General features: G+C 43.3%; 1 long non-coding RNA gene across 1 annotated transcript; it reads left to right on the top strand.

The window, feature by feature from the left end:
• The first annotated feature begins 561 nt into the window (after positions 1-561).
• LOC125563166 lies at positions 562-3,916 on the top strand. The gene is made up of 2 exons (XR_007308178.1): positions 562-708; positions 3,311-3,916. It is a non-coding gene; the product is annotated as an uncharacterized LOC125563166 (long non-coding RNA).
• Positions 3,917-12,193: the final 8,277 nt, after the last annotated feature.

Genomic DNA, 12,193 nt, shown 5'->3' with positions numbered 1-12,193 from the left:
GACCAAAACTTATTGTCTCAAATTTTGAGCACTCTGGCGGCGCCAAACGCTACTACAACGGAAATTCCTCATTTCGTTCAATCCTATGCGAAAGACGAATCAGAACAACAGAGTTGATATATAGATTAGGCACTGCCTAAATCTAATAGTGGAGCCCGCGTTGGACTCTTTTTGTTTGACTGGTTGAGGTAGATTTAGGGAAGCTTGGGATCTAGGATCCTGCTCTCGTTATCTTTAGGATGGATTTTTTTTAATGAGGTTAAGTTCATTACAGCCAAATAACTACAAATTGTATTGGCCCCACAAAATGGATCCAGCCATCATTTAATAATATAAATTATGCAGTACATTAAATTTAACAAACCAAAGGTTAATTAATTAAGTTCCTTCATAGATGTTCCATTATGTATATTTTTAATACAAATAATATTCTTACAAGCTTTGTCCTCGTGAAGAATATGTCATGGATTTAACAGCATCCCAAAGATTCCAAAGAATATAGTGTAACACAACCAGTGACTGACATGTATTGCGTGACTTTCGCGCCATAGTTATCATTATGTTAATTTATGCATGTAGCTTTATACTTGTGTACAACTTGTACGACTCGCACGAGTATCATAATAAACCCTCCAGTTCACGAAACTTGACATGGCTGTCAGTAGGGGGATCTTCTAGAAGTCAAAGACTGAAAGGAGAAAGAAAAACGTGAGTTTTTTCCAATCGTTCTTTGGTTCAAGCCAGCGAAATGAGCGATCCGATCGGATTTGAAACTCCCAAAATAGACTGGACCACGAGCCCCGACATTGAATTGAAGTTCAAACGTTTTCGCCAGAAATGTGAATTATTATTTGACGGGCCGCTAAAACAGAGGTCGGAAGAACAGAAGTGTAGATATTTGGATCTCCCTCTGGACGGGAGATTATGGCCTTGACTTGTTTAATACATGGAATTTGAGCACAGAAGAGGCGAACAAATTGGCCGAATATTGGAAGCGTTTCGAAGAGCACGTGAAACCACAATCCAACCACTTATTAAATCGATTTTACCTAAGATCCCTGAAACAAAACAACAGGCCGCTAGACGAATTCCTTACTGAGGCAAAACTACTTATCCAGAATAGTGGTTTTCCCACCGACTTACACGATGAGCTAATGCGAGATTCTCTTGTTTTTGGAGCCGACTCCGACGCGGTACGAAAGAAGTGCATCGCCGAAGGAAATTCCCTCTCCTTCAAGAGAGCCAGGGAAATCGCCCACACTGAGGAGGCGACACGGCTACAAATGAACGCCATAAGCAACCCCCAGAATCAGAGAGAGGTAAACTCCATCCAGAACAACAATAAAGCTAGAAAGCAACGAAAAGGTAAAACCCACCCAGTAAATAGATCCAACAAGAAGCCTGGTGATGAAAAGGGCGCATCCGCTCAGCACCATACACCAGATAAATGTGGAAGATGTGGAAATACACCCCACAAAAAGGGCCAGAAATGCCCAGCTATTGATTCAGAGTGCTTTGCCTGCCACAAAACTGGACATTTTCAGCACATGTGCTTCACACCCCCAAAAAAATTTGTCCATTGACTTGATGATGAAAATTGTGATGAAAGAGTTTTCTTAGGAACTCTAGTGGCAGAAACCAGCACTAATGAAAATAGCCCAAGCGGAATTGAAAGCATCTTCCAGCTAGAAAACCGCAACCGTGTAACGACAGAATTGCAGTTCACTTCCAAACCACACCACAAGAATACCACCTCTATTGTATGTAGAATTGATACTGGCGCAGAACTCAATGTCATTGCAAAGAAGGACATTGAGTGCCTTTTCCCGAAAAAAAAAAGACAGCTAGAGAAACCTGGCTGCAAAATCATATCCTACGGTGGACATGAAATCTCGAACCTGGGGCAGTGTCAATTGTATGTGCACCACAAGGGTCAAGTTAAAGAAATAACATTCAATGTTACTGAAGTATCAGGTCCTGCCATAATTGGCTGCAAGACATGTGATGATCTCGAGCTAGTGAAGTACAACCTTAACCTTGACAAAGCCCCCAAGGCCCAATCCCATAGTCAACATGACAACATGCACACCCCACTCACTAAGGGAAACGTTTTGAGGGACTGGGAGCATTTAAAATGAGACCATATCACATCACCTTAGAGGAGGGTGCAGAACCTGTTATCCACCCACCCAGGTCGGTACCAGTCCACCTCCGTGAATTGTACAAGCAAGAAATCGACAAGATGCTTGAAGCAGGTATCATAGAACCTGTGGACACACCCACAGACTGGGTGAATAGCATTGTGTTGACAGAGACAACCAATGACAAGGGGGTGATCACAAAGACCCGAGTCTGCCTGGACCCCCGGGACTTGAATAGGTGGATCAAGAGAGAACACCACTACACCAAGACGGTTGATGAAGTGGTGACACAACTAAGTGACGCCAAGTACTTCACCCTGATCGATGCAAAAAAAGGGTGCTGGCACGTTCCCCTGGACAACGAAAGTTCATACCTCACAACGTTTGGAACACCATTTGGAAGGTTCAAGTTTTCCAGACTCCCATTTGGACTGGTAGTATTGCAGGATATTTTCCAACGACAACTTTATTCAGCCCTTGAAGGCCCGAATGGCGTGACCGGCATTGCCGATGACATATTCGTGTATGGGTCCACTGAAAAGGAGCATGACCGAAACCTGACAGACCTCATGGAGAGAGCCAAAGAGAAGGGGATTGTGTTCAATGCTGAAAAGCTTCAGTTCAAGTGCAATGAAGTTAGTTTTTTCGGACACACATGGAGTCCGGAAGGGGTCCCCCAGACAACAAGAAGGTGTCTGCGATCCTAGACATGGAAGCACCCAAAGACACTAAGAACCTTCAGAGCTTCTTAGGCTTAGTCAACTACCTCACAAGGTATTCAGGGCAACTCACCACCTTGACAGCACCCTTACGAGAGCTCACAAAGAAGGAAAGTGTATTCTTATGGGAACCCGAACATGATGAAACATTCAAGAAGGTGAAGGAAGAGATATCATCCCTAGGAGTACTTCGATATTTTGACCCCAAGGAAGAGACAGTCATACAGACAGACGCATCTCTGAAAGGTGTTGGCGCTGTCCTCCTACAAGGTGGACACAGAGTCTGAGCAGAACTATAGTAACATAGAGCGCAAGGCTCTCGGGGTAGTATGGGGACTAGAGAGGTTCCACTACTTCATTTATGGAAAGCAATGTACAGTTAACACTGACCATAAACCCCTTGAGTCCATTTTCAAAAAGAAACTAACCTCATGTCCTGCTTGTTTACAGAGGTTCGTATTGAGGGCACTCAAGTATGACGTCACTGTCAAGTACGTCAAAGGGTCTGATGTTCCAATTGCTGATGCATTATCCAGACTGTCACCTCAACCGGCACCGCCCAAGGGACAGCTACCCCAGTTAAGTATCCACCAGGTGACTGACACACTGCCAGCCTCACCAGCAAAATTGCAGCAAATCAGAGACCTGACCACTAGTGACCCAACCCTAAGCCAACTCAGAGACACCATCTGCAAAGGATGGCAAGAGTCTAGAGAAAAGTGTCCCAGTATGCTCTATGATTACTGAAATTTCAGAGAAGAATTGACAATAGAAGATGGCCTTGTCCTCAAGGGAGAGAGCATTGTTATACCACCTACCCTGAGACCAGAGATCTTGGATACCCTACACAAGGGACACCTGGGCCAGGAGAAGTGCCTCTTGAGAGCCCGCACCACTGTGTTTTGGCCAGGAATCACCAAGGATGTTGTAAACCTTGTGAAGACCTGCGAGGCATGTCAGAAGCACCAACGACACAACCAGAAGCAACCAATCTTACAGCCAGAACCACCGAGTTACCCCTGGCAGAAGGTGAGCTCTGACCTATTCGATTACAAAGGGAAAACAAACTTGCTTGTAGCAGACCAGTACAGTAAGTTCCCGATAATCAGAAAGTTAGGAAGTGCCGTGGGGAGCACCACCTCACTTGTTGTTATCAACCACTTGAAGAGCATATTCTCTTGACATATAGTTAAACAGATGCCATACTTGGCGTGAATAAATATTACCACAGGTAGCCCAGGCAATGGTTGCTTGTTCATAGCTCGGAATTCGGCTGTTCTGAGAGGGGACGAGTAAAGCGTTTTTTGTGTGTGAAATGTTGTCAATAAAATTGCCTTAGAACTTAAAACATGCCTTGTGGTTGTCAAATTCACGTGTAATACACGATTTTTTTTTTGGAGGGGGGGGGGGGGGTTCGGAATTTATTACTTCTCTCCCCCTACTAAGGAAAGAAACAAGGTTGGAGGCGCCATTTTCGGTAGCACTCAAATACCGTCGAAATTCGAGAGGAAAAAACAACAAACGGTTAGTCTGGTAAAATACAGTAATGTCATTTGCGGTTTTCCATCAAAATAACGAAAAAGGACTTCCTCAATATGCTATAAAATGTTAGAGGGGATTTGATAAGAATATACCGTGCTTTTGAGTGAATTATTATTTACAACTTTTGAATCAGCTAGATCCCATAAACAGAGCAACAAAATGTCAAAAAAGACAATAAATCATGCCTTTTTAATCTCCTTTTCCTTCCCATTCAAGCTAGATATCAATTGCACAGGTTTTGGAGAAGTCAATAAACCGCCATTTGCTTTCCCGCGTGTTTAAGGAAAATCCTCGGTTTGGCTTATCAGCAACCCTTTTCTTCATCACCATGCGAAGATAAGTTAATATCAAATTTCGGATTTCAACCGTTTGTTCCTACACTTTCTTGATTAAGTGGACTTTGATGGATTCCATCAAAGTTTTGTGAACTTTCAAAACGATTCATTCACGGCAAAACCCATCGAACGACTCTAAAATCCAACTCTGCAATTTCTCTTTTTCACAATTTTGACACAAGAGCTGCTGTTGTTGTTTACCAGAGTACTTCGTAGAAAATCTACTATGCTGGTTTTCTCCTCAAAATAAGCGGAAAGAAAATAAAAAAAGACGAGATAGAAAGTAAGAACAAAACTCCATGGCGTCATCACTAGGTATCTGTGACATCACCATGGCGTCATCACTAGTTTTATGTGAAATCACCATGGCGTCATTATTAGGTATCTGTGAAATCACCATGGCGTCATCACTAGGTATCTGTAACATCACCATGGCGTCATCACCAGTTTTATGTGAAATCACCATGGTGTCATCACTAGTTTTATGTGAAATCACCATGGCGTCATTACTAGGTATCTGTGAAATCACCATGGCGTCATCACTAGGTATCTGTAACATCACCATGGCGTCATCACCAGTTTTATGTGAAATCACCATGGTGTCATCACTAGTTTTATGTGAAATCACCATTGCCTCATTACTAGGTATCTGTAACATCACCATGGCGTCATCACTAGTTTTATGTGAAATCACCATGGCCTCATTACTAGGTATCTGTGAAATCACCATGGCGTCATCACTAGGTATTTGTGACATCACCATGGCGTCATCACTAGTTTTATTTGAAATCACCATGGCGTCATTATTAGGTATCTGTGAAATCACCATGGCGTCATCACTAGGTATCTGTAACATCACCATGGCGTCATCACCAGTTTTATGTGAAATCACCATGGTGTCATCACTAGTTTTATGTGAAATCACCATGGCGTCATTACTAGGTATCTGTGAAATCACCATGGCGTCATCACTAGGTATCTGTGACATCACCATGGCGTCATCACTAGGTATCTGTGACATCATGGCGTCATCACTAGGTATCTGTGAGGTATCTGTGACATCACCATGGCGTTATCACTATGTGAAATCACCATGGCGTCATCACTAGGTATCTGTAACATCACCATGGCGTCATCACTAGTTTTATGTGAAATCATAATGGCGTCATCACATCTTGTTTGACAACATGGTCTGGACCAAGTGCCATCACGAGGTATCCCAGTTGTCTTAACGAGTGTGCCATTTAGTTGTGTTGACAAAAGTAACGCCTTCGGCTCATTCAAAGATTTACCTTGAAGTATAACTGCCACATTTCTAGGCTGTTTTAACAAAATTTAGGTACCTGCTCTCTTGAGTCGCAATGGCTCACAATTCTTGCAACATTAATCTTGAGAGTGGAGTGAGACCCAGGCCCGAGAAGTGTAGAAGGCCGCTTGTAAGGCCCAATAGGATTGGTTGGGTAACCTTATTGTTTTATTGTATCCCCGTTCTATTGTTTTGCCTGTGGTGCATCAATCCAATGCGGTGAAATCTTTTGATAGCTACTACCCTAAAAACCTGGCTTTCTACACTGTGAATCCTCGTTTTTTCGGTTAAGACTTTAACTAGGACGAATGATGTATCACCGCTAAATCTACTACTAACACTTATAATAACACTTCGAGCGCCGAACTCCGGTATACAGTCGATTGACAAAAGGTTGTCGTCAACCGGCTCCGCGACAAGCCCGCATGTAAGTATGGGTAAAAATACAAAATGCATATATTAGCCACCTCTAAGCCTGAAGTTATGCGTTGGCTAATATATGCAGCTAGGCGTTTCAGTGGTTTTTACCCTTGCTTACATGCGGGCTTGTCGCGTAGTCGCGAAGCCGGTTGACGACAACATTTTCTGAATCGACTGTATAACTATGAGACGTAGTTTTTTGGTCATCGCGCGGGTACCCTGTCGTTGTAGTTTTTTGGTCATCGCGCGGGTACCCTGTCGTCGTAGTTTTTTGGTCATCGCGCGGGTACCCTGTCGTCGTAGTTTTTTGGTCATCGCGCGGGTACCCTGTCGTCGTAGTTTTTTGGTCATCGCGCGGGTACCCTGTCGTCGTAGTTTTTTGGTCATCGCGCGGGTACCCTGTGGTCGAATGCCAGCCTGCCCGCACACTTTACGATAATTTAGTAATACGTCTCCTTAGTAGAATAACAGTACATTAATATATAAATGTTATCTTTAGAAGTTTGGCTATCCGACGGAGTTTTAGACTAGCAAAGGTCGCATGCGTGATCCGCACAATTGGCATCACGCTAGCCCGGTCGCAGCTCTAGATCCCACATGGATCTTTGCTGTGGTTTAAAGCACTTCGTTCGGGTCGAAGTCGCCCTGCAGTTTTTTTTGCCGATAAAGTTTAACTGAGGCAAACCGGCTATGCCATGCTGACGAGTCCTAATAAGGACGAAACAGCTGTCCATGGTTGCCGAACTGCACGGGTAATAGACTGTGCTAGCGTCCCGTCTTGGCCCGACTGGTGCCAATGTGTGTATGCTAGTGTGCTTTTAAAGTCCACATTTATGTATACATACTCGCAAGGATAGTTTGGCTATCCGACGGAGTTTTAGACTAGCAAAGGTCGCATGCGTGATCCGCACAATTGGCATCACGATAGCCCGGTCGCAGCTCTAGATCCCACATGGATCTTTGCTGTGGTTTAAAGCACTTCGTTCGGGTCGAAGTCGCCCTGCAGTTTTTTTTTTGCCGATGAAGTTTAACTGAGGCAAACCGGCTATGCCATGCTGACGAGTCCTAATAAGGACGAAACAGCTGTCCATGGTTGCCGAACTGCACGGGTAATAGACTGTGCTAGCGTCCCGTCTTGGCCCGACTGGTGCCAATGTGTGTATGCTAGTGTGCTTTTAAAGTCCACATTTATGTATACATACTCGCAAGGATAGTTTGGCTATCCGACGGAGTTTTAGACTAGCAAAGGTCGCATGCGTGATCCGCACAATTGGCATCACGCTAGCCCGGTCGCAGCTCTAGATCCCACATGGATCTTTGCTGTGGTTTAAAGCACTTCATTCGGGTCGAAGTCGCCCTGCAGTTTTTTTTGCCGATGAAGTTTAACTGAGGCAAACCGGCTATGCCATGCTGACGAGTCCTAATAAGGACGAAACAGCTGTCCATGGTTGCCGAACTGCACGGGTAATAGACTGTGCTAGCGTCCCGTCTTGGCCCGACTGGTGCCAATGTGTGTATGCTAGTGTGCATTTAAAGTCCACATTTATGTATACATACTCGCAAGGATAGTTTGGCTATCCGACGGAGTTTTAGACTAGCAAAGGTCGCATGCGTGATCCGCACAATTGGCATCACGCTAGCCCGGTCGCAGCTCTAGATCCCACATGGATCTTTGCTGTGGTTTAAAGCACTTCGTTCGGGTCGAAGTCGCCCTGCAGTTTTTTTTTGCCGATGAAGTTTTGTAACTGAGGCAAACCGGCTATGCCATGCTGACGAGTCCTAATAAGGACGAAACAGCTGTCCATGGTTGCCGAACTGCACGGGTAATAGACTGTGCTAGCGTCCCGTCTTGGCCCGACTGGTGCCAATGTGTGTATGCTAGTGTGCTTTTAAAGTCCACATTTATGTATACATACTCGCAAGGATAGTTTGGCTATCCGACGGAGTTTTAGACTAGCAAAGGTCGCATGCGTGATCCGCACAATTGGCATCACGCTAGCCCGGTCGCAGCTCTAGATCCCACATGGATCTTTGCTGTGGTTTAAAGCACTTCGTTCGGGTCGAAGTCGCCCTGCAGTTTTTTTTGCCGATGAAGTTTAACTGAGGCAAACCGGCTATGCCATGCTGACGAGTCCTAATAAGGACGAAACAGCTGTCCATGGTTGCCGAACTGCACGGGTAATAGACTGTGCTAGCGTCCCGTCTTGGCCCGACTGGTGCCAATGTGTGTATGCTAGTGTGCTTTTAAAGTCCACATTTATGTATACATACTCGCAAGGATAGTTTGGCTATCCGACGGAGTTTTAGACTAGCAAAGGTCGCATGCGTGATCCGCACAATTGGCATCACGCTAGCCCGGTCGCAGCTCTAGATCCCACATGGATCTTTGCTGTGGTTTAAAGCACTTCATTCGGGTCGAAGTCGCCCTGCAGTTTTTTTTGCCGATGAAGTTTAACTGAGGCAAACCGGCTATGCCATGCTGACGAGTCCTAATAAGGACGAAACAGCTGTCCATGGTTGCCGAACTGCACGGGTAACTGTGCTAGCGTCCCGTCTTGGCCCGACTGGTGCCAATGTGTGTATGCTAGTGTGCTTTTAAAGTCCACATTAATATACTTTTGCACTGTCCGCGAATGCTACATTATTTTATAATAGCTTGCAAATTACCTTATTACACTTTATTTTCGCGTCACTTTAATTTCGCTAATTTCGCGATTTTGAAAAATTCGCGAAAATAAAGTGACGCGAAAATAATGTGTCGCGAAAATTGGGATGCGCGAAAGTTAAGTGAGTACACAAAAAGCTTTCGGCGAAATATTAACCGTGTAATAAGCTTTATAGCAACACCTTGTCTATTTAATCCTTTAATGTACATTTAATACAGTAAGTGGTTGAGATGGACAATTCTGAACTAAAATTTAGCCCACGCATGTTTATGTTACAGTTTTGTAACTAAATCACATTTTAATTTCACTTGTTTTGCTTGATTTTATTGTCCCCAAGTCGCAAAATCGCGAAAATAAAGTGACCTGCTTTTTACGAAAGTAGCGAAATCGCGGAAATAAAGTGTCGCGAAATATCGCCCTCTCGAAATTTTGACGTGGCGAAAATTAAGTGTAATAAGGTACAGTAAAACCTACAATAATTTGACTTTTGTGTTTTTATTTTGCACTCATCGCGCGCTTTTCGTTACTCCCTGTCCCTCGTAAACACAACTACGCTCAAAGCGATGTTAAGTGCTAAACCGACGTAAGGTGTGCAAAACTTTTATTCAATTTTCAGAAAGTTCGTTCCTTGCGTTGTTTTTAAAAGCGATGTATGGTAGCTAAAATTCACCAATTTGCTACCTCCCGGCATGTTTCGGGAAATTCAGGGTCCGCCCTGGAAAACGTAGAAGAAAGAAAAAATATCCACTCAAGATAATACAGTCAGTGCAATTTTTTATCGGTCGTACGCGAGTCGTGTGTTCAACTCGGGGGGCAAACCCTAGACGACTGTTACGACGCTTAGACTGTTACGCCTTTATGGAAACCAGAGTTTCGCTCTGCTCACTTCAAGCTTAATTTTTTTTAGTTATTCCAGTTTGTCTTATATTTGTCCTTATGTATGACCATATTTTTCATACATCTTGAATACGGCGAAGGGTTTACACGTGACAGCTAAGTCTAAGGCATTCGGTCTGGGCTCCCTGTCGTGGTTTGAAGTCGTGATGCCACAGGAACAGCTTGTCCGAGGCCCCAGGCTTTCTCGCGATTCATTATGACCACAGAAATCCCGGAAAAAGTTGCTTTTGGGATTAATCGTCCTTGAGGAAGTCAACGAATACCACACAGCCATTACCAAGCCACCCCTCCCCCCAATAATTCTATGACATGGAAGGTTTGGCCTTCAAAGACTCACCCAACCCACGAATTTGAAATAATTAGGATAAAGACGACAAGCCCCACACAAAGAAAATTTCAAAATCTAAAAAAAAAAAAAAAAAAAAAAAACAAGAAAAAAGTGTTGTGTTCTTTATTTTTATTTGTCTATCTTTTGACCGCATGCGCGGGCATCACAGGAGCTGAACGGCCCAAGAGCGGAGCTCACGGTCCATAGAACGATATTTCCATACGGCTCACGCACTCGGTCAATAAGGGGGTAGATATTATTTTTTTTTTTCATGCGCCCCGGTATGCTGAGTGCGGCTCCCGACAATGTCGGAAATATCAAAATAGAGATCATGTCTAGCTTCATTTCGTGAATCTATCTAAATTAATACTATACGACATGCAGTTCTTATTATGATAGATTCAAATAAACCCCGCCCAGAAAGCCATTAAAAACCAAACAAGTTGATAAATAGCGACGTACGGATGGGTTACGTGTTATCTCATCCTGATAGATCACTCCTACCTTGTTAAAAACATTTGCATTTTTATCAATTTGATTAAAAACTTATTTGCTTTAAAAACTTGAAGACCCGCGCCGTGTCGGCCGCTTTTCAAAGCAAATTCTAATACTACTGGATTACTCGCCTGACGTCACAAATACACCTACCACAGACATGAGTCTTAATTTAACTGTTGGCATTTTTCGTTATTGTTTACTAAGACTTAGGTAAAGAAATTGCGTCTGGTTAATGAGGTATTTTAGAGTTAAGGAACCCAATGAGAAACGTGAAACAGGCAATTAGGGAATGATTGGGAAGTGTGAATTTGACCGAAACAATGGTTAAGTTGATAACACTATTCCACAGACGCTTCCGACGTCGGAAAGGGAGCGCGCGACCTCAAGAGCGGTCACAGAGTGTAGACAGTTTCGGCGAGTACACAAGTCTTGAGCAAACATTTCCTGTCAATATTTACACAGGAGTTTTCCATAATTGTACAACACCGACAGTACATTTTAACACAAAGTTGGATGATGAATTTGAGTTGAGCGAAATTCTATAATATTCTCATGAGCTTCAACCATGCAGACACTTTGAAATCCCATTCTAACTTATAGTCTATTACTGGTGGTGAAAACGGGTAACTTTTTTCGTGGAAGATCAACAATATCATAAAACATTTTAAAGTCAGTTTATCTCTTTGAGTTCTTCAAGCAAGGCTGCCCTAAGTTGTTAAGTTGGTCTTACCGATTGCTAAAATAAGCACGTAATGTTATGACAAATTATTGGATTGTCGGATTGTCCAATATCTGTACCCTTAATCGTGCATTGCTTTAGTGATCATTGTAATGGATGGTTGCAGAACTTTAGGGTTATTATACAATGACATACTCCAAAGGAATGCACGATCTGAAGCGAGATTAGAGACAATACTATACAGCTTAAAAGATAAAATCTGGATTACACAAGCAATTGGTGGAGCTGTTGAGGTTCTGAGTGTTTTTGTTTTAATGCTTTCACAGCCATAAACCGAAGAGGCGTGATAAAAAATCTGTCAACAATCAGGGAATATGGAACGTAATTGCGGCATTGAACAATGGTAGTGCCACTCAAAACTAACCCAAACACTTGGAGATGGATTCTGGTTCGATTCTATGCAATAATAGGCATTATTACTTTCCCCCATGGAGTCTATAAAACTGCAATGGATAATTTTGACCATAACTTTCAAAGTAAAAACACCAAAATTATATCCAGGAGCTTTATGAAAAATGCATTAAAACGAAAACACCTTCAGACTTGGACTATTTTGGTACGTGACTAATGTTCACGGTGGCTGTTGGGGGCCGCCTAAACAA

The sequence above is a fragment of the Nematostella vectensis genome, chromosome 5, assembly GCF_932526225.1.
Source record: "Nematostella vectensis chromosome 5, jaNemVect1.1, whole genome shotgun sequence".
Classification (NCBI taxonomy): Eukaryota; Metazoa; Cnidaria; class Anthozoa; order Actiniaria; family Edwardsiidae; genus Nematostella; species Nematostella vectensis.
This window is presented reverse-complemented; position numbering and strand designations above follow the sequence as displayed.